We start from the raw sequence: 20,640 nt of genomic DNA on the forward strand, positions 1-20,640 counted from the left end.
TGGCTACTGTCTGTGATTCCAGATACTTGGAAATCAGAGATAGGAGGATCTTGACTTAGGACAGCTGAGGCAAAAGCTTGAAAACCTATCTGAATAGAATAAACTAAATGCAAAAGAGCTATGGACATGACTTGAGTGTAGTGACATAGCACTTCCCCAGGAAGATCAAGGCTCTGAGTTTAATCTACAATTTTAAAAAAGAAAAGAATATAAAAAGAGAAGAAAAAAATGGAAAGAGGAAAAAGTAGGACATTCAACAGGGCCATGATACCAAAAAGGCAAAGTACAACCAATAATAGCCTTCAGTGAAGATGACCACCCATAGTGCATGCTAAGCAACTTTTCCCAGATGCTGAGGAATGTCTCACAGATTGTGCCCAGGACCTTCTTCCAGATCCTGACATAGCTGTTTCCAGCCATGGGATCTTTGGCTCTACACACATCCTGCAGAGATCCATCCTTAAGCAAGGAATGACCCAGGGAACTGCTTTGACAAGGTTTGCTTCTTTCCATTGCAATAGAAGAAATGAAAATACAAAGGGCAAGCCCCTAGACTCAATTTGGGCCAACTAAAGGGACACTAGCTTCAGTCTCCTACTGGGCAATAAGCCCAGCTCCTGTCTTAGCTGACCCCACATTGAACAGCAGCCTCTTTCTCTAACCAATCCTGATAACCTCACTTCAGATGTCTCTCTTAACAACTTACCAACAAACCTTCAAGAAACCTTCAAATTCACTTGTAGCGACCTCAATCTAAGATATCACCCAGCTTCATACTTTGGATAGATTACTTAGTGTCAGTGAGGACATCTCAACATAGTCCATTCTCCACTTCAATACTCCTTTTTGTAGCCTAAGCTCTTCACATACAACTCAACATTAATGTTTCTTCCTACATGATGGACCTCCATCTAGTAGGATGCTAGTCACCAGTGAGTTACACAGATGACTTTGAGTTACACAGATGACTTTGGTAGTATTTAGTTGGTCTTGTCTTTTTTTTTTAAACTGTAATAGCTATTGTGTTCACTTAGGAGTCTGAACCCGAGATGAGGGCTCAAGGGTGTACAGTCTATTAGAGACATACCTGTATAGAACATAAGGACCTATATTTGGTTTAATTCTCGACTATTGACATTTTAAAATTTTTAATAATTTATGAACAGTTTTTCACTCTGTATTGAGCCCCATAATTATGTCACAGTTCCTGATGCGTATATATTCTTAGCAAAGATTAAGAAAATCAAAGAAGGCCTTGTGATTGATGCTAAGCAAGGTCCCATAAGGAAAGGGAGCTCTGTAGACAGGGCCTACTTAGGGCCCAGTTAGGGGCAAAGAAGCCAGAGTATTGTTACCTCCATGCTCTTCTGTCTCTGGTTTAAGGCTAGATTCAAGGTTGGAGGACACTAATTACCAGGCATTCCTGGCTGCCCCATATCCTGGGAAAGTAAATCCTACAGCAAATATGGTACTGAGACATGAGATGCAGGCACTGGCAGACAGGAAGTACAAATTGACCCAGTGTGCACCAATTGGAAAAAGATCCTAAAGGATATGGCCAAGAGTTGGCATGGAATGATAGAATTGGGGATGTCCTTCAATATTAACTAGGATAAGAGAGAGATACTTGATTATCAAACCTATGATCATGGGTTAGTATTTCGTCAGTAAAATCACTAACTATGAAGGTAAAAAAGAGATAACAAAAATAAGCAGAAACTAGGCGAAAGAGCAATATGAAGTTGAGATGTGAGTCTCTGAAGTTCAGGAAAGAGCAGAACAAAAAGAAGATTGGATCTGGGGCTATAGGTAAAAACACAAAATTTGGAGCTCAGTGACCTGAGCTTGAATCCTGCATATGCCACTTTCAGACTATATGCTTAAACTTATCTTGCCTGGTAGGACTTTTAGGAGGATTAAAAGAGCTAATAGATGTAAAGCACTTAACATGACACCTGTCATACAGGATGTGCTGGTTAAATGTTAGCTGTTATTACCCTGGCCTTTCAACTAATTAACTTAGGGCTTCTCTATCTGTACAGTTGTCCCCCAATACCCACAGGGAATTGGTTCCAGAATCACCCTCCCCAATACCACTGATAGTATAGTCTCACACAAATTTGCATCCTTACTTATAATACCTAACAAAACACAAATGCTTTGTTGATAGCTGTTATACTGTATTATAAAAGAAATAATAATGTGAAAAATATTTTTACTTAGTACAGATTTTTTTTCAGATGCTTTGTATCTACAGTTGGTTGGATCTGAGGATATAGAACTCACAGATATGGTGTCCACCTGTATTTTATTTTCAATTGATTGCAGGCTGGTAGTTTTTTTTTTCAAGGTGAGCTCTCTACCACTTTGAGCCACAGTGCCACATCCAGTTTTCTGGTGGTTAATTGGAGATAAGAGTCTACTGAATCGAGATCCTCAGATCTAAGCCTTCTGAGTAGCTAGATTACAGGCATGAGCCACCAGAGCCAGGCAAGGCTATCTTTTCAACGATTAAACTCAACAGGTTTTATTGTTGTTTCTACATGCTTACTTTCCATTGTTCTTTTCCAGGGGAGATGGTCACAGTTTATAGGCTATTGCTGTTCTAAACTGGCCAGTGGTTGAGTAGTCTCAAAGCAGAAAATCTTCAACAAACCACTGAGCTCTTGATACCTCCATCTTCAAGATTCTGCAAGATACTGAGAGAAAAATATAATGAAGTACATGAAGACCCTACCCCCAGAAAGGGAAATTAGCAATAAAATTGTAGTAGTCAATTCTGGTATCAGATTGTTCTATGTAGGGTGTATCTTTGAGCTGTCAGTACCTGAAATCAATCAAGTGTTTCCTAATGCTGTACAACAGGAAATGAAGGGCTTTGCTGACAGGCTGTGGTTTTTACCCCAACAACCATGCCATCCACAGGTTGCTAAGACTACACTCCTTGATCAAGCATCCAATGCACTTCCTCTACTTGTGATGTCCCTTCTGTACCCTGCCCAAATGAATTCAGCAAGATGGGTACTTGAGAAGGGATGGGGAGGAAATCAAGGGGGAAGATAACTCCTTATTTCAACTCTCAGTGCCCCTCCCCCAGGGAGTCACTCAAGATGTGGAATTCCATGCAGATATCCTCAGCAATGCTTTAAGACTCCACTATAAATATGGGTTCTGCCCATGCTGGTTCTAAGTGACCTATTTGGGCTTTATCTCTTTTACCTCTACCCTGTCAAACAAGAAAGCAGACATCAGCTGAGGAATGGAGCTCACACCTGTGTTCCTAGCTACTCAGGAAGCTGAGATTTAAGGGTGATGGCTTGAAGTCATCCTGGGCAGGAAAGTCCATGAGAAACTTATCTCCAGTTCATCATTAAAAAAAAAAGCCAGAAATTGAGCTGTGGTCCCAGTGGTAAGGTGCAATCTTGAGCAAAAAGCTAAGGAACAGGATTCAGACCCTGAGTTCAAGCCCCAGTACTGGAACGTGTGTGAGCGTGAAAACACACATACCACCAACACCAACACCAACAATGAAAACAAAACAACCCCCACCCCCGGATACTTAGGGGTACTCTAGAAGTCAGCCAAGTATTAAAATCAGAACAGTTTTGTTCTTTACTCTTTCTGGAGTAGGTTTTTCCAGAGCAAACCTCTATTCATTGGCAAATCGCCTTCATCCCCTGGGACGTAGTGATGCTCCCTAGTTCACTGATTGGCTATATGAACAGAATGAAGTCTGTGCAAGCAAAAGTGGCTCTTCAATCCACCCAAACCTGAATCCATCCAGAAAAGACCAACCAAATCCAATTAATTAATTACACACAATTCTGCCAACTTCTGAGCATTGGGAAACAGAAATTTCATGGGATAAGAGAGGGGGAGAAGTTCAGGACGAGTGGATGGATATACAGTACTTCAAATTGAACAATCTGATCATACCTTCATTTCTGGGAAAACGAAAATCACCCCCATGGCCTCAGGGCCCTTTTAAATGTGACTGTTTTCCTGTGAAATTTCTGGAGCAGAGCCTAACTCTGCGTAGGGGTTTGGCAGCTCAGGGGACCATAGATATGGGGCCGACAAGGCGTTCGCACGCGAAGGGAGCTCGTGAGTAGTTGGCCTAGTGTCCCAGGGGTGGCCTGAGTGGGGACCCCAGAAATCCTGGACCGCCCAAGCCCTCGGAAACCGCGGGGAGGAGGAGGGTGAGGATGACCTAGTTTAGATCGTTGTTCTTACAGCGTCCCAAGCTGCATGAGCCCGGGGGGTCTGGGTGCGGTGCCTCCCCTCGACACCCCGGGGCCTGAGCATGCCCTACTGACCGCAGCTTGAGAGCCCAAAGCTCCAGGCCACCAGGAGGGAGAAGAGCCAGCGTCCGGGCCGCTGCCCCGCCCGTCGGGCCGCAGTCCCCGCCCACCGAGCGGTAAGCCCCGCCCAAGGCTTTCTGCCCCGCCCACCCGAGCAGGCGGAGCCCGCGCCTGAGGAACGCGCGGAGGAGAGGTCGGAGCCGTCTCCAGGAGCCCTTAGAGACCGAGTCCCGGCAGTGGCGGTGGCGGCGACGGGCCAGCGCACGGGCAGGCGAGTGAGCGGCGGGCGCCGGGGAGTCGGTCCCGCAGGGCGCTGGGGCGCAGCGCGGGGCGGTGGCCCCTCCGAGTCCCGGGAGCTGGGAAGGGAGATGGAGGGGGGAGCGGAGGAAGGAAGGAAGGAAAGAGGGAAGAGTGTCCTAGAGGGCGGGGACTGGTCCGGACACTGGGCGCGGGAGAGAGGGCCTGGGACGCCGAAGCCGGGACGGAGCGCGCGCCCTCGACGGGCGTCGGCCCCGGAGCGCGGGAAGCTGGGGTCTCCCGGACCGGGGCCCGGGCCGTGGCGGCCGGGCGGGGCAGGGCGGGAGGAAGGCCCCCCGCGTGCCCGGATCGCTTCCTCCCGGGCCCGCGCGCCCCGCAGCCGCGGGGGAGCCCCTCGGGGTTCGCAGCGGGCCGCCCCTCGGTGGGTGCCCGGCTGCCGTGGGGACTGGCGTCCGGGAGGGGGGCACCGCGCGCCACGCCCCTCTCCAGACTTTCTTCCACTCGGTTCTCGGGAGTAGCGAGCGAAGCTGGGGCCCAATCTCGGTACGCCGTCGAAACTGGGGGAGAGAGTCGGGTGGTCTCCGGGAGGAAAATAGCCGGAGCCCCGGTGACAGTCCCCGGAGGGACCCGGGAACCCACAGCCCCGCGCTGCCCCGGGGAGGCTGTGTGCAGGTGAGGACGGGGAGGAGGTCAAGGTTCAGGCTTGAGCCGTGCGGGCTTATTTAGTTTAAAGACCGTGTTGCCTGGAAGTTGATTGCGTGTGAGCGGGTGACTGCCTTCCGTGTTAATTAGAACATACCAATTAGAGCTAATGAATAAACACACACACACAGATCGGCCACTCGAGTCTCGAGACCCTGCCGTGAGAATCTGCTGAGCTTCAACCAGTGATAACTTGTCTGGAGGGAGCGGGCTTCGCCCGGGACTCCCGCGGTGGAAGTTTGGTACCGGGTGTCAGGAGGCCGGTCCCCCCCGGGGGAGGGCGGTGGGGCGCGGGTCGCCCCGTGCGGGCTCGGCGGTTCTGCCAAACTAGGGGCCGGGAGGAAAGAGCCCGACGCCTAGACCTGTGAGGGAGGTCCCGGCGCCCACGTGCCGGGGACCTTTAATGGCTGCTCCGATCGGGAACAAACTGGGACTGTCTCAGACCTGGTGCACTTGGACAAACTTCACATGATCGGCTTCCTTCCCGTGGGTTACTTCCTCTCGCCCCGCTGTCTTTGCGGACGCTGTTTATGTTTCCTGGGGCGGTTGTAGCTTCGCCTGAATAGATTTGTCTATAATGAATCTTTTGGATGTTGTCAGAGGCAGGGTCTGTGTCTGTGTGTTCTCTGTTTTAAAAAGCAGAGGCTCGGCTTTGTTTTTAAAGGGGTAGTCAGCCGCTTGCACCGTGGCTGGTGCAGCTGGGTTGTGGATGTAAATCATCCCAGGGTCCCGGCCCTTTCTTCCTGTCCCTCTCTCTCTCTCTCTCCCTCTCGCTCTCCCTCTCCTTCTCCTTCTCCTCTCCCTCTCCTCTCCCTCTTCCCCCTCCCTCTTCCCCCCTCCTCTTCCCCTCCCTCTTCCTCTCCCTCTCCCTCTCCCTCCCAAGGGAAGCCTAAAGGCTGGAAGGATTGCGTTTTGATATTGCCAAAGAATTCAATTAAGGAGCTCCTTTACTTGTTTTGTTTTAGCAAGCCCCTTTGCCAATACACAAACATAAAATTCACACACGTTTTTGAAAGTGATCAAACATGGAGACGTCAGTGATGGAGGGTTTTCAGATCCAGTTTCTGCCCCTTCGCCTTTAACTAGCACCATAAAGCCCTGGTTTAAGTCCAATAAATGCTCAGCAGTTTAAGTACTGTGTCGTTAAGTCTTATAAACTATGCAGCTCTGTTTTAGCCCTAGTAATTCATTACATCTGGAAACGCAATGGATAGAAATACATAAAAATGAAAACCCGTGTTTCCAGTATAAAATCTATGTAGAAAGGCCCAGCCTGGAGAGCTTAGCTCTCTTTAACAATTAAGTTTGTGGTGTTGGGTTTCTGTTGTCACTTGCTAGAGAACGAGTTGTTGTTCAAGTTATGAGAGCAAAGGGCTTGTTAGTCAAAAACCTTGAGGAAATGGTTGCCTAATGCCAGGTTGCTTTTTTGTTGTTGTTGTTGTTGTTATTAAATACATCCTTCTAGCAGAAAAAAAATAAAATAAAATGTTGAATTAGGTCACTTACTGTTCAAGACTGTCATTAGGTGGGTTTATTTGGTTCTTTGCTTTTTGTTTTAAACCTGTCTTAGGAAGCTAAATTCTGGAAGTAAATATTCCTGAGCCTTAACTGTAGAGAGAAGCAGGTTAATGTGGTTTGGGGTAGAATTTGGTGTGAGACACACATGATGCAAAACCTAGTTATTTAATCTTTATCATAGTGGTCTCTAGTTTTAATGTAAGGATATGAAAGAACCTGTGGAAATGCTTACACTGAAACTACCCTACAGTAACTGTCTAAATTATTATTTTATTTATGTAGCTTGCTTAGTCAGCATCTTTTGGATAAATTATAAGATAGCAGTTTGAATTTTCTGGAGATGCTGGATAAAGAACAAAGAAGGTACCTCAACTTTTTTGTTTGTGAATATTTATTATGTATAAGTGGGTACATTGTGTTTCATGTACAGCAGGAATGATGGTAACAACATAGTCATTTTAAGGCCAATCAGAAACATTGCATAAATTATCTTTTAATTTTAAAAATAATTTAATTTTATTTCAAATAATTGTGTATGCTAGAGGAAATTAAACCAGGAACAGAAGAATCCAGATGATTTTTAATTAAAGTGTGAAAAAAATGTGCCTCAAGAGTATCGTTATTTGCTTTTCCTGTACTGATGTCCAAGGCCAACAGATAAGCCCTAAAAAGTGCTAGGACTGATTGTGGGTGCTTGTTTTATTTTTAAACTTATGTGAGAATGGATGTTCATTCAGTGGGGGAGGGAAGAGGCGGAGTTTAACTCATTATGTCAATGAATTCTTTGCTAAAAATCTGCAAAACTGAAAAAAAAGAAAGCTTTCATCTTTAAAACAATCTCCCTTAAGCTTCTGTATATTTTCCCTTATTGCATATGAGGTGCCTAGAACTCTAAAGATCAAATCTTAGCTCAGACTAATCTTGTGAAATCTTCCATGGGGACTCAGAAATTGTGGTTCATAATAACTTTAAATATCTACAAAGAGTTCAATGTTATGAATTGTTGCTGGCCTGTGACACGATACTCTGACACAGTGGAGAACTTGATGGAATAAATTATTGATTTCTTTTACTCCTAAAACATTGTAGCATAATGATGGATTCATAGTTGAGATTTCTGAATGTGTAGACTGGATAAACTACTTAATCTCTTTATGCTTCTTCGAAGTGTGTGAGGAATGAATGAATTAATCTATGTAGAGCATCCATTTCAGTAAATAGTAAATTATTGTTCCAAATGTTATATAATGAGTATATATTATTTTAACCACAGGAAAACAGTTCAACAAAATTATTTTCCCCAAATCTAAAAAGTCTCAGTAATTTAAAAGTTCTGCTGAGTGTCTGTGGCTCACACCTGTAATCTTTGTTACTCAGGCGGCTGAGATATGAGGATCACCATTCAAAGCCAGCCTGGGCAAGAAAGTTGATGAGACCCTTATTCAATTAACTACCAAATTTTTTTTAAAAAGCCAGACTAGAGCTGTGGCTTTAGCCTTAAGCTTTAGGTAGAGCTTTAGCCTTGAGCACAAAAGATCAAAGACAGTGCCCTGGCACTGAGTTCAAGCCTCAGAGCCTGTACAAAAAAAAAAAAAAGTTCTGCCAAATAGTAACTACAAACTAAGAGAATATACATTAATTACACATCAGTCTTGTCTTTTAAGTGAAATGGATTATGATATTCACTGAATAAACTAGTTCTTCTAAATCTCTAGTCCATTTTCCTTTCTTAATAGAAACTTAAAAAAAATCACTAATACATGAAGTGTATTGTAAGTACAGGGAAGGCCATATACAAGTTATAGTGCGTTATAAAATAACTACTAGTTTAACATTTTAAACTATGCATTTTTTACAAAATTATACTGCCTCTCCCCTGCTTTCTCCTATTTCACACCAGTGAGCATGTATTTATAATAAGTAATTCATTTGTGTCATAGTTACTGGTTTGTGACTACAAAAACTAGGATTTTGTCATTGTCTTGGAAAAAAAAACCCACTAACTTTCTTGGCCTAACCCTTTACAGTAAAAGGGAGGCTGTTTCAGAAGCTTGGGTATTTTATCTTCATAAGATTTGCAAAATCCACCAATAGGTAATAAGGACCAGCATATAGACCAAGTCCACCAAACTTGTCACTTCTTAGGTCCAGATCTTCATTGATGATCTGTATTTGTAATACCACCTTCATTCAGTCTGTCAGATACCTGGACAGCAGTAACAAGAAAGACCTGGATACATTTTGGGTTAGCAGGAAAGTTTTATGAATAAAAAGTGACTATAGCACACTTGCATTACCCTACTTACTGAGATGTATTATGCTCCAGGCCCTTTCTAGGCCCTTCTTAAGCCCTTTATAGTCTTGCAGAGTCTCTATTAGAGGCCAGATGAGAAGGCTGAAGTTCGCTAATGGTCTGAATTCAGTTCAAGGAAAGAACAGGATCAGCCTCAGAGTTGGGCTGCTTGCATATCTCTTGCATTGGGTGTTGACTCTACCAAGTCCCACATTGGAGATGCATCATGCTACAGGGGAGGGCACAGAGGCCTTTATGGAGGCAGCTTCATTAGAAAGCTGTCAGTCAAATCAAGAGAAAAGTGAGCAGAGGATTCTTTCTACATGATGAGTCACCAGAGGTGAATTATGGGTGTCTCTTCATGGGCTCATCCCTCTTGTATCCTTGTGGTCAGTGCCTCCAAAATGATTGTGTTACTCAGCAGGCCTGAAGTGAGTGCAAAGGCCAGTTCTTCAAAGACCTGTGAAGTGCTTCTCCCCTCCTTGGACACCTTGACAGTGCAGATGAGAGGACTGGCTGCCAAGTCAGCTCATGCCAGCAGATCCTGAGCTCCTACCTCTTCTCTCTCCTGACAGGAGTGAGCAGGCAGCTTGGATTCAGAGTAGAGTATGGAGGTGATTTGACTGAAGGTAACTTCTAACTGGATTATTCCATTAACTTCCTAGTCTCTTTTGAAAATCATTCCTTATGTCACTTAATGTTTGGTTTATCATGGCAGGTTTTATTGGGCCTCATAAAAGTGCTTAGCTGTGAATGTCTGGTTGCCATCCTGGGACAAGGAGGGTTTTTGTCTTCTTTTAATGGGTTTGCATTTCAGAAGATTACTATATAATAAAATCAGAGTGTTGCAAACTATTTAGACGTGATACTTGTAGCTCTGCTGGAAGATTAGTTGTGAAAGGAAATGTTCTGGTTCTCTCTAGTAAATCAGTTGCTAGAATTTTCTGCAATTTTCATTCACTGATTGCAAGTGATTGAGTAGGGTAAGGGGTCTTCCTTGCAAAATAAGACTCCCATTCCCCTTTTAGGCAAGGGCATGTCATTGACATGGGATCTCCATTGGTTTGAGGTAGAGGGAAGTTTAAGTCCTGGATTAGGACTTAGGCACAACTAGGCAGGCTCAGTGGAGTGTAGTCTGCATCAGTTACCATCACTGCCTTTGTGTTCTAAGTAGAGAATTGCCTTCATTCAGCATGGCTGCATGTAATCCCCCACAAGCCTGTGGGGGTGGGGGTCTTCACTTTGCTGAGGCAAAATAATTAGGCTTTTCTTCAGCTGTAGGTGCTGCCAGCCACGATGTTCTTGACCACTGTGCACTAAGCCCTCAGCCTCCACGAGGATGTTTACACTCACATCTCGAACTTACGATGACCTCAGATTTTTGCCTTTGTGGAGAGAAATTATTACAGGGAAGAAGCATGAGACCTCTCCTGACATGAGCTAAATTTGAAGATGGAAAATTGACTCAAAATCCAAAAGTTGAAAGGAGTTTATTGAAATTTACTGAAGACCTTATGTAGATACAACCAACACAGAAAGGTTTATTAAAGTAGAATCACAGGTAAATTAGAAGTAAGGGTTTCAAAACCAATAAACTACGTTTCTGAGCTAGGTTTTGCCTAGAATAGTGAAGCCTTTTGAATTATTAGACCAGAGTTTGTGTACTAGACCATGGTACTTCATGCAGATGTATGTGGTCACGATTGGGTGTTCAGACAAGTTGTCGTTGGAAGGTCGGATATTCAGCCAAAAAGTAAAAGGACTGGATTATGACTTTTTGGCAAGACTGCCTTAAATCATTCAGTAGTTTATTCACTGGGCAAACTCGAGTCAGGGAAGCAGATTGGAGTGGGGATGGGGGTGGGGAGCAGAGACAGGCAAATCTGCCCATAACCACATAGTATCCTGGTAAATTTTATCTTACCAGGATATAAGGCATTTCTTGGTGATGCTATCAAGCCTACAAAGCTAGGTCTATTTAGTTTTTGGTTTTTTGCAAACTCCTCCTTCATCCAATACACAGATAGACACACACACACACACAGACACACACACACACACACAGACACACACACACACACACACACACACACACACACACACACAGAGTCAAAGGCACAGAATCTAGCAGCCGTTCGAAGCCCTTTTAGTCCCAGTAGCTCCATTAATGCTATGAGCCTTAGTGTGGCATATAGTAGGAACTAAAATATCAGTTAAATAAAAGCACGTTCTTTGTGATATGAACATGGGCCATTGTTCTTTTTTAATAAAAACCAAAAGTAACACTGTATTTGTTAGGAAACACACATTCAGTGGTACCTAGACCCTCCAATGGCCTTCTTCCTCTAGTCTGTCACTCCTAAGGGCAGAGAGAGCCAGCACTGGGGCATAGCTGATACTGTTCATAGTGAACTGAACAGCAGCTGGTTTGCTACTGCCTGATACATGCTGAGGTGCTCACATCATCAAGTAGTGTGTGACGGGGGATGGAGTAGGAGTAATCACTGGGTGTGTAGATAAAGAGTTGTGTATGTACTGGCCAGCTCTGGGCCCTCTTCTTGGGGGCAGTATGCAAGCAACTGTGGCTGCAGGAGCCTTTGGAATGGAATCTTTCAGAAAAAGACTCTTGTTTAGGGAAGAAGTGGAGAGCCTTGTTGCCACAGCTACCAGAAACTCAAGAGTTTCTCTGTATCTCCCTAATGCCGACTGGTTCTTCTCACACAGCGCTTTCTCTTTAAATCTGGGCCTGCAGCAAACCTGCTGTGAGAATTGGGTTCCTCCCTTGGCTCTGCTCCTGGGAATTCACAGGCAGGTGGATGAATTCTGTCTGGTAAGTCTAACTGCTGAGGCCTGGGTGCTGGTCTGTACTTGGCATCCTGCTGTTTTATGGAGAGATTGTACCTGTGGAAAAAAGTCAAAAGGCCCCAAACCACGAAGCCTTTCTCATTTAATCTGGTTAAATGTAGTCTTAAATGTCGAATCCCAAAGCAGAAATAACTAAGATGACAATTACCAATGAATTTTCGATGAGGTTTCTTTAAATAGCAAACTTACCTGTTGCATTTTCAGATGTTTTTATTTTATAAAATTCTAGACATTTCAGCTTTTCAGGAACATCTCTGAAAATTAGATATTCAACACATGTTTCTTTTCTTTTGCTTAGCATACATATTTGATGAGTAGCATACTTCAGCCACTATGTTGAAATCCAGGGAGCAAATAAATGTTCTTGGCATACTGTCTGGTGCTGTCCTAGTGTTTTACCTTGGCCTCCTGTTCACCTGAAATTCTCCAACTTCCTTCTGGCTTAATAAATATCAAGGGCTCCAGGCCACCCACACTCAACAGGGCAGAAGTCACCTGTGCACGCTCACTCTGCTCACCTCTTGAAATCTGGACTGAGGTTCACTGACTTGCATACTGCATGTCAGAACTTCCTGTGTAAGCCTAAGTCTCCCAGACTCCTTCGTCTCCTTAGCTTCATCTCCTTAGCTTCCTCTCCTTAGCTTCATTTCCTCTATTCCTAGAAAAAAAAAGCCAATATAACTCTACATTTAAGCCTCTCACCCCAAAAATCCCTAGGTGATAGATTATTCTGATCCCCCACTCTCCCACATTAAAAGGAAAACATTAACAAGAACAAAAAGAAGCCTGGTTTTGGTGGTATATGCCTTTAATCCTAGCAACTCTGGAGGCTGAGATCTGAGGATCATGGTTCAAAGCCAGCTGGGGCAGGAAAGTCCTTGAGACTTTTATCTCCAACTAACCACCAGAAAACTGGAAGTGGAGACATGGCTCAAAGTGGTAGTACACAGGCCTTGAGCAAAAAGAGCTTATGGACAGCGTGTAGGCATCAGTTCAAGTCTCATGACTAACAAAAAGAAAATGAAAAAGAAAAAAAAAAAAAAGAAACCTAGTTTATCCCCATCCAAGTCTTTTTCACACTGCCTACAAGTACTAACTTGTAAACGCAAACAAGAAAGAATATGGAACCAGGCACACATGGCTTACCCCTAGCTACTAGGCTGGCCAAGACCTGGAGGATCATGTTTTGAAGCCAACCTACTCAACCTTGTCTCCATAATAACCAGCAAAAAGCCAGGCTAGAAATGTGGCTCAGGTGGTAGAGTACCAGCTATGAACAAGTGGGAGGATCCTGAGTTCAAACCTCAGAATGACCAATAAGAAAAGAATAAGTATGATATGTTATTTTCCATTTCTTCATGAAACCTGACCTTGCTTGTTAAAATTAGTATGGCCTGGAGATTTGTAAGCATATATAGACAAATTTCTTTCTTTTAACACAACATAATAGTTTTCTAATAAGTGTGTATACCATGGACCATTCCTCTGGGGTATATCCAGCTTTTGTGGTAAGGAATACAGGTTAATTAAGTCATTCTGCTGGTGTACAGATGTGCCTCAGGACTGATTCACAGAAGTGAGGCTGCTGAGTCACTGGTCTCTGTATCCTCCTCAGGAGGGGCTAAATCTGTGCTCCTTATGGCTGGGTATTGGCTGACTCCTTCCTATGACTACCAACAAAAGTGTCAGCTTGTTTTGGTTTTGCCAGTCTGATTGGTAAGAAATGGCAATTTAGAAGAAAAATTTTCTCATTACTAGAGGAATGTAGGTTCCGGCCATTTGCATGTCTTGTCTTGCACGTCATCCAGGTCAGTAGATCTTCCTGTGGATCTTTCTTGACCTTTCCTATTGAGTGCATCTCTGTTAGAATCTCTTAAATACAGACTTAAGAATGTGATGGCTCTTTTTGGGCCTAAGTGTAGAATAGGTTGCCAAATCAAAGAGAAGTGGAAAGTAGGGTTTTATGCCAGTTGCTAATGTCTGAATTATAAATAGTTTTCAGCTAATGGTATTATTAACCTGGGGCTTCTCCAAAACCATGATGAAAATGATCTTCTAGTCTAGAATTTCTCCCCCTCAAACAAAAACAAGGGAGAGAGAATGATTAAGAATATGTAAATTCCAGTAGCATTTCCCACTAAATCTTTTAAGAAGTCTAGAATTCTCCAAAAAGTTCACATATGTGGAACTTCCTTTATTCCCTGTTCTCCCTTTAGCTCACCATCAGAGAGCTGTCTACTTTCTTCTAGGTGTAAGATGACAAAAGTTAAACTGCAGCATAAGAGGATGGGCCAGATCTCAGAATTCCAAGAAGACTGGAGTTGCACTTTGCTTTTGGGAGCTGTTCTTGGCAGCTCTTGGAATGTTGTTTTTGGCTAAGATTAATTTTCATCTAAAATTTAAGAGTAAATTCTCTGAAAAGAAGAGAGATTATGATTTGGTAGAAAGATAGCTGTGCCTTTTTGCTTATAGGAATTCATAAGAGGTAGTCCTATATGAAGTGGTTCTACACCTCCATCAGAAAAAAAAATCAGTAAGATATCTAGGTCTGGTGGTACATACCTATACTCCTAGCACTTGGGAAGCTGAGTCAGGTAGATTATGAGTTCAAGGCCAGCTTGAACACCTACTTAATTTCAGGCCAGCCTGTGCTATATATTGAAACTCTCCCTCAAAAACAAACCTGTAACAATAAACTCTCTCTGAGTCCCCATACCAGAACTTCATGAAGAATCTCAGACAGAGCATCTTGCTTCCAGGATGGAGACTCTGTGTCTTCTCAGTCCCTCACTTTTTGTCAAGTTTTATGTAATGCTCTCTGAATGCTTTCTTTTGTAGCCTTTATCTAGGTTTCTCATTATTGTGTTGATTTCCTCCAGTCTAGAGTCATCTCTACAAAGACATGATCTCAGTCAGGTATTCTATCTCCAGTACCCAGAAAGATACCTGGTACCTTTGGATGCCCAATCTAGAGTGGATGAATAAATGCTGCTGAGGGTCAACACCTTCTGAACTCAGCTGGGGCTTTGTGGTCAGTGAGTTAGCAGTCTCATGTCAGATACTTGTCTGGGGAGATAATACTGGCTGTTCCTAGGCTTTGAGTAGGACCCACTAACTTTTGGGAGCTCTCTAGCATCATAGGCAGTGGTTTAGAGCTCCAGTTGTTGTCAGAATCAGCTGCACTAACCACTGACCACAGAGTCTGCTGTCCATTTGGAAAATGAGGTACTAGCATGTATTTCAACAACTCTTAAGATTCCATCAATTATAATCATGCCATTTTTCTCTTGTGCCACTAAAAAAAAAAATGCTGTTCATTACCTGCCAATCACAACCATTAACTGTAAGAAGGTACTAGCTTTCTGTGGTCATCATGATCACATGTCTGTAACATAAATTACATATGCAAAGTTTCTTTTTGCCCTATAACATAACATATTCAGAGGCCCCTGGATTGGAACTTGTACATCTTTTGGAAGAAGGGCACACCGGCTTTATTGAAGAGTCATTCCAATATCAAGAATGTGAGCAAAAGAATCTTCTTAGAATTGATGAATACTGTCTTTGCCTTAAGAGTAAAGGAGCTACTGATAAAGCCCTCAGTAAATTAATAATAGTGCTTAGATGTTAACTGTTGTAATTATAATTGACATTTTGATCATGGTGGCCACATAATATCTATCACTTTTAATCTCAACTGATTTTTTTCATGTAGTTGATTCTTCTGCCAAATGTATGGGCAGTAAAGTCAATGATAATGAAGATGGTGGTTATTCCATGAGCTCCAGCTTTGTACTGGCCTGTGCTTGGAGCTTTGCACACATGTTCTTTTTGTAGCAGCCCTAAGATCAGGAGCACTATCTCTTTTGCAGGGAGGAAGGTTTGGAGAGGTTAAATACTGTGCTTAAGGGCATGAAAATGAGTGGTGGCAACTTCCTGCTTTCAATGCAGGCATGTCTGACTTTGCATTCATGCTATCTTTATATCTTTATAGTGCCCTGTTGCCTGTCCCACTGCCCTGTTGATTCTGTATAAAAAGTGGAACAGGACATGTCATTTATTTACCTGGTAAGCTTTAAGGGTTGGGCAGCCTGCTGGAAGGGAAGGAGGAGACACAGGAGAGGAGCCATTGCTCTGGGATGTTTCTCTCTTATTCTCCAAACTTTCTTTGCTGTTAGATGTTTGTCTCCTTGAAGACAGACGCCTTTTCTCTTTTTAGTGGGTTATAATAATAATAATTATTATTATTACTGCCAGTAGATTGCTTGATAGGCTAGCATTCTATCATTTGAGCCACATCTCTAGCCAGTCTTTTTGCTGGCTCTCTATGGAGTCTTAAGGACTATATTCTAATGGGCTGGTTTTGAACTGTATCCTCCAGACTCAACATCCTGAGCAGCTAGGATTATTAGTGTGAGCCACAGGCACCTGGCTTGTTTTTAGTTTTCAATGAGCACCCCCAGTGACCTTTGTTTCATTTAACAAATATCTATGAGTTTGTCTACTCTTTAGGGATAGGGCTTTGATCTAGATAGGCAAAGTTCCTTGAGTAGAAGCCAAATTAACAAGGTCCATTCTGGTAGGGATGAATTCTGTGAAGGCAGCAAAGCAGGGAGTGAGTGATGAGATGGGCCTCATGAATGCAGGCCTGCCTTAGCCAGGCCGTCAGTAAAGACCACTCTGCAAAGGTCACATCTGAACTGAGACCTGGGGGCACAGGAAGCAGCCTGAGTTTGACCTGTGTCCATGTACAAAGAAAGTCCCTGTAATAGGAGATGAGTGAGGAGAAGTAAGCAGAGCCAGATCACAGGGGCCATTGTAAAGAGTCTGGGCTTAGGGCTGGCATCTGCCTACCCTGGGTACACACACACACACACACACACACACACACACACACGCACACGCACACGCGCGCGCGCACGCGCACACACACACACGTGATCTGGATTTGGTGAAAATACAAAGAATTTCATAGAGAAATCTATGTTTTGCTCACAAATAAACTGTAGTGAGCTGTTGGGACCTGTATCCTAGGATGTTATTCTCAAAGAAGGAAAGGTTTTTATATTGTTTTTACTCTTATATTTCTTGTTTGTTTGTTGTTGTTTTTAACTATTTCAAAAGAGAAGGACAAAAAGAGGAAAGTGTTTTGGTAGAACTGAAATTTGAATAATGGAGCTACATGTAGCGAAGCGCCAGCTGTGAGTGAACAAGCTGAGTGAGAGAAAGAGGTCCCGAGTTCAAGCCATCGTTCTGGCGCACACACACACAAAAAGGAGCTGCATGAACTCATCAAATCACTCCAGGATCACAGTCTAGATTTTTCTCAAAACAGCATCTAATCACCTACTCAGGCTCTTCAGATTCAGGGAGACGTTTTTACTTCATCTCTGTGGTTTGTTTGAGACCTCTCCCCTCCCAAGTTACCAGACTCTGTAACCACTGGGTCATACGACTCACCTTCATCTTCCTCACCTCTTGTTCCTCAGATTCCCTCCCTCTGACCAAAGCCAGTCCCTGGCCCTTCCTGACCAGCCCCTTTCTGTATTTTTTTAGTGCTGCCTCCCCCTGACCTCTGTCCTCCACCCTGCCATCAGGGGTTTCCTCTAAATCAGAGATCTAATGAGTTGCTTCCTGGCTGACCGCTGAGAGTTGGTAGTGAGTTCTTGATGCCCAGATTCAAGGATAAAACCTTGAAATGTTGTGAGCTGCTCTTTGTCTGTTTGATCATCCCCACACGAGGGTGATAACAGCACCTACAGTTGGTGGGAGGCACTTCAAGCAGCACCTGGCACACTGAAACGCTTGGTGGGCATTATTAGCTCTCAGTCCCTTACTACAGGCTGGTCCTGTCCTGCCTGCTGCTCTCCATGTCAACCCTACCCCCACTCCTCCAACAAAGGACAACTAGATAAGGACTGACATGGAGAGCATACATTTTAGTAATTTTCGTAACAATATGACCATTATTTTACATTTGTTGTATCCATTTTTAAAAAGCCGGATTTGCATTTTGTTCAGTTTTAGCAGTTCATTTTTATCACGTTTTATAAAAACTATCTTCCAGATGAGTTGAAAATAAAAAAAGCAGGTCTTAGCTGGGTGCCAGTGGCTCATGCCTATAATCCTAGCTGCTCAGGAGGCTGAGATCTGAGGATTGCAGTTCAAAGCCAACTGGGGCAGAAAAGTCCCCATGAGACTCTTATCTCTAATTAACCACTCCAAAACTGGAAGTGGTGCTGTGGCTCAAGTGGTAGAGAGCTAGCCTTGAGCACAAAGAGGCTCAGGGACAACACCGAGGCCCTCAGTTCAAACCTCACATCAAAAAATAAAAACAGCGAGTCTTTCCCCGCAGAGTTTGAGGACCAATGCTGCATTCCTATGTATCCTCTCAATGTGATTCACAGGTTCTTCTGCCTGGAGACAAGACACCTGTAAGTATAAGAATGAATGAATAGGGTACTGCCTTTACTTTCTTTTAATAGCAATATTTTTATTACGATTAAGTGATTACATAAATTTCACAGTATAGTGAGATAGTGACACTTAGTTAAAGTCACAGACACATTCTAACCTTCATGGGGCAAACTGTCCTTATCGTGGTCTATAAAGTTTATGAGTTCTAAGAGCTTTGACAATACAGTTATTTCTTCCACATTAGGTGATACGTACATTTCTTTCCTTTTGCTTAGTGTCAGCTTTTGTGCCTTTACTTTAAAGTTTCTCTCACACTATCCAGTGGGTTTCTGTCTTTCTCTTGAGATCTAGCATAATGTTATTGTTTCTTTCATCTATTGACAAGACATTTATTAGATACTAGTGATTTACTAGGCACTGGCTGCCCTTCATTCCTATCATAAGGGCCAGGCCACCATGCTAATGCGAGCAATAGGTGAACAACAAGTAAGGACAATCTGATAGATGTGACAGGAGTCACATCTATCAGATAGGGTGGGGAGTCAGGGATGGTTTCACAGTTAAGGTACAGAACATATGATGAAAGAGTAAGATGCAGATTTTGGAGTCAAGCCATTGGTAATCCCAGTAGTACCTCTCACTAGCCCTGTGACTAACCAAGTGACTGTCTCTGAACCTGAGACTACTCATCTGTAAGGTGCAATAGCAGTCGCAGCCACCTCCCATGTTGTCTTGAGGCTAATTTGAGATTGTATACATAATGTGCTTGGGAGAGTACATCTCACCAATGCTCCATGTTGTTCCCTGGTATCAACTGGCATTCTTTCTTACCTCCATCTCTGGATATATTTAAGTTTTCTTATCTGGGTTTTCTGTGAAAAGTAGTCAACTAGAATACTAATGATTATAACGGATTAGGTAATTATTTTATTTTATTTTTTAGTACTGGTCCTGGGGCTGGAACTCAAAGGCCTGTGTCCCTGAGCTGTTTTTGTTCAAAGCTAGCACTATACCACTGAGCCATAGCTCCACTTCCAGCTTTTTTGGTGCTTAATTGGAGGTAAGAGTCTCACAGACTTTCCTTCCCTCGGCTAGCTTCAAACTGTGATCCTCAGATCTCAGCCTCATGAGTAGCTAGGATTACATGCGTGAGTCACTGACTCCCAGCTTGGATTAGGTAATTTTCCCCACTGTGTTTCTGTTTTCCCCACTGTATTTCTGTTTTCTCTGTAGAATGTATTTCACTGTTTGAATTCAGTAGTATGTTTTCATTTTTATATTGCCAGTTACAGGCTATGTCCAGTGTATAGAAGATACAATAAGTTTCTAGAGAATTTGCATTGAATTAAAATAACAATAAAATAATTTAGCTTAGCACTGGTGGTTCATGCCTAATAATCCTAGCCATTTAGCCTTAGATCTGAGAATTGAGATTCGAATTCATCCCAGGCAAAAAAGTCTGTGAGACTCTTAATCTCCAATTAACAAGCAAAAAAGCCACAAACGTAAGTGAGGCTCATGTGGTAGAGCACCAGCATTAAATAGAAAAAGCCCAAGAGAGAGAGCATGAGGCCTTGAGTTCAAACCTCAGACTGGCACCAAAATAAATAAATAAATAATCTAACTTTCAGGACGTTCCAAAAAGCTTTGTGAGGAGTCTGATCAAACAGTAACTTCCACCATGCAGATAGGAAGTTTGAGGCTCTTTCCAGATAGCTTCTGTTACTTGCCCAAGGTCACAGAGCTAGCACATGGCAGAAGGGTTCAAACTCCATGCATCTTTCTGTCCTGGTTTTGTGCTACCTTGACAAATCTATACCCTATGCTGTGGGAAGACTGTGCTGGCCAGGCTCAGGATCTCTTATCACTTACCAGGCCTGTGCCTGGATGGTTGATTGGGCAGGAGTGAGGCAAGACAGCCTCAGGCCTGCCTGCTCCACAGGTATTTTTGAGTCACACCCAGAAGGTATAGAAGCCAAGCTTGAAACCTGGGGAGGAGCTAGAGGCTCTACAAGAGAGAAGGGAGAGGAGCACCTTCCCCTGAGAGCCAGTAATTTGTAACTACTAGATGGCTATTTGAGTTTCACACTTGGGGAAGAGCCAGATGAAGGGAAATAGTTGGAAAATTGTGACTACTCTTATAGAGATGTCCTCAAGGGCTCCTGTTCAGATTTCCCCCTTCAGCCGAAGTCTTGGAACTGGCCCTTCCCACATACCCCCTTTGAAAGAAGTCCCTCTGCACTCTGCTTGCAAGTGTGTTCTGCTAACCATTCAGGTGGGTATAAT

The 20,640-nt window shown here is 43.4% G+C and overlaps 1 protein-coding gene across 3 annotated transcripts in view; it reads left to right on the forward strand.

Annotated features, from left to right (window-relative positions):
* The first annotated feature begins 4,462 nt into the window (after positions 1-4,462).
* The window catches only part of Gng12 (G protein subunit gamma 12), a 134,377-nt gene continuing 118,199 nt past the window's right edge, over positions 4,463-20,640 (forward strand). Inside the window, exon 1 of one of the 3 annotated variants that reach the window (XM_070025758.1) lies at positions 4,463-4,576. The gene's annotated coding sequence lies outside the window, so the exon portion shown is untranslated. Of the gene's footprint in view, positions 4,577-5,159; positions 5,232-20,640 lie in introns of those variants that run through there. The other 2 variants (XM_070025757.1, XM_070025759.1) reach the window with 2 other exon arrangements.

This window comes from Dipodomys merriami, unplaced genomic scaffold (genome assembly GCF_024711535.1).
Source record: "Dipodomys merriami isolate MVZ:Mamm:240054 unplaced genomic scaffold, mDipMer1.0.p SCAF_172, whole genome shotgun sequence".
Classification (NCBI taxonomy): domain Eukaryota; kingdom Metazoa; phylum Chordata; class Mammalia; order Rodentia; family Heteromyidae; genus Dipodomys; species Dipodomys merriami.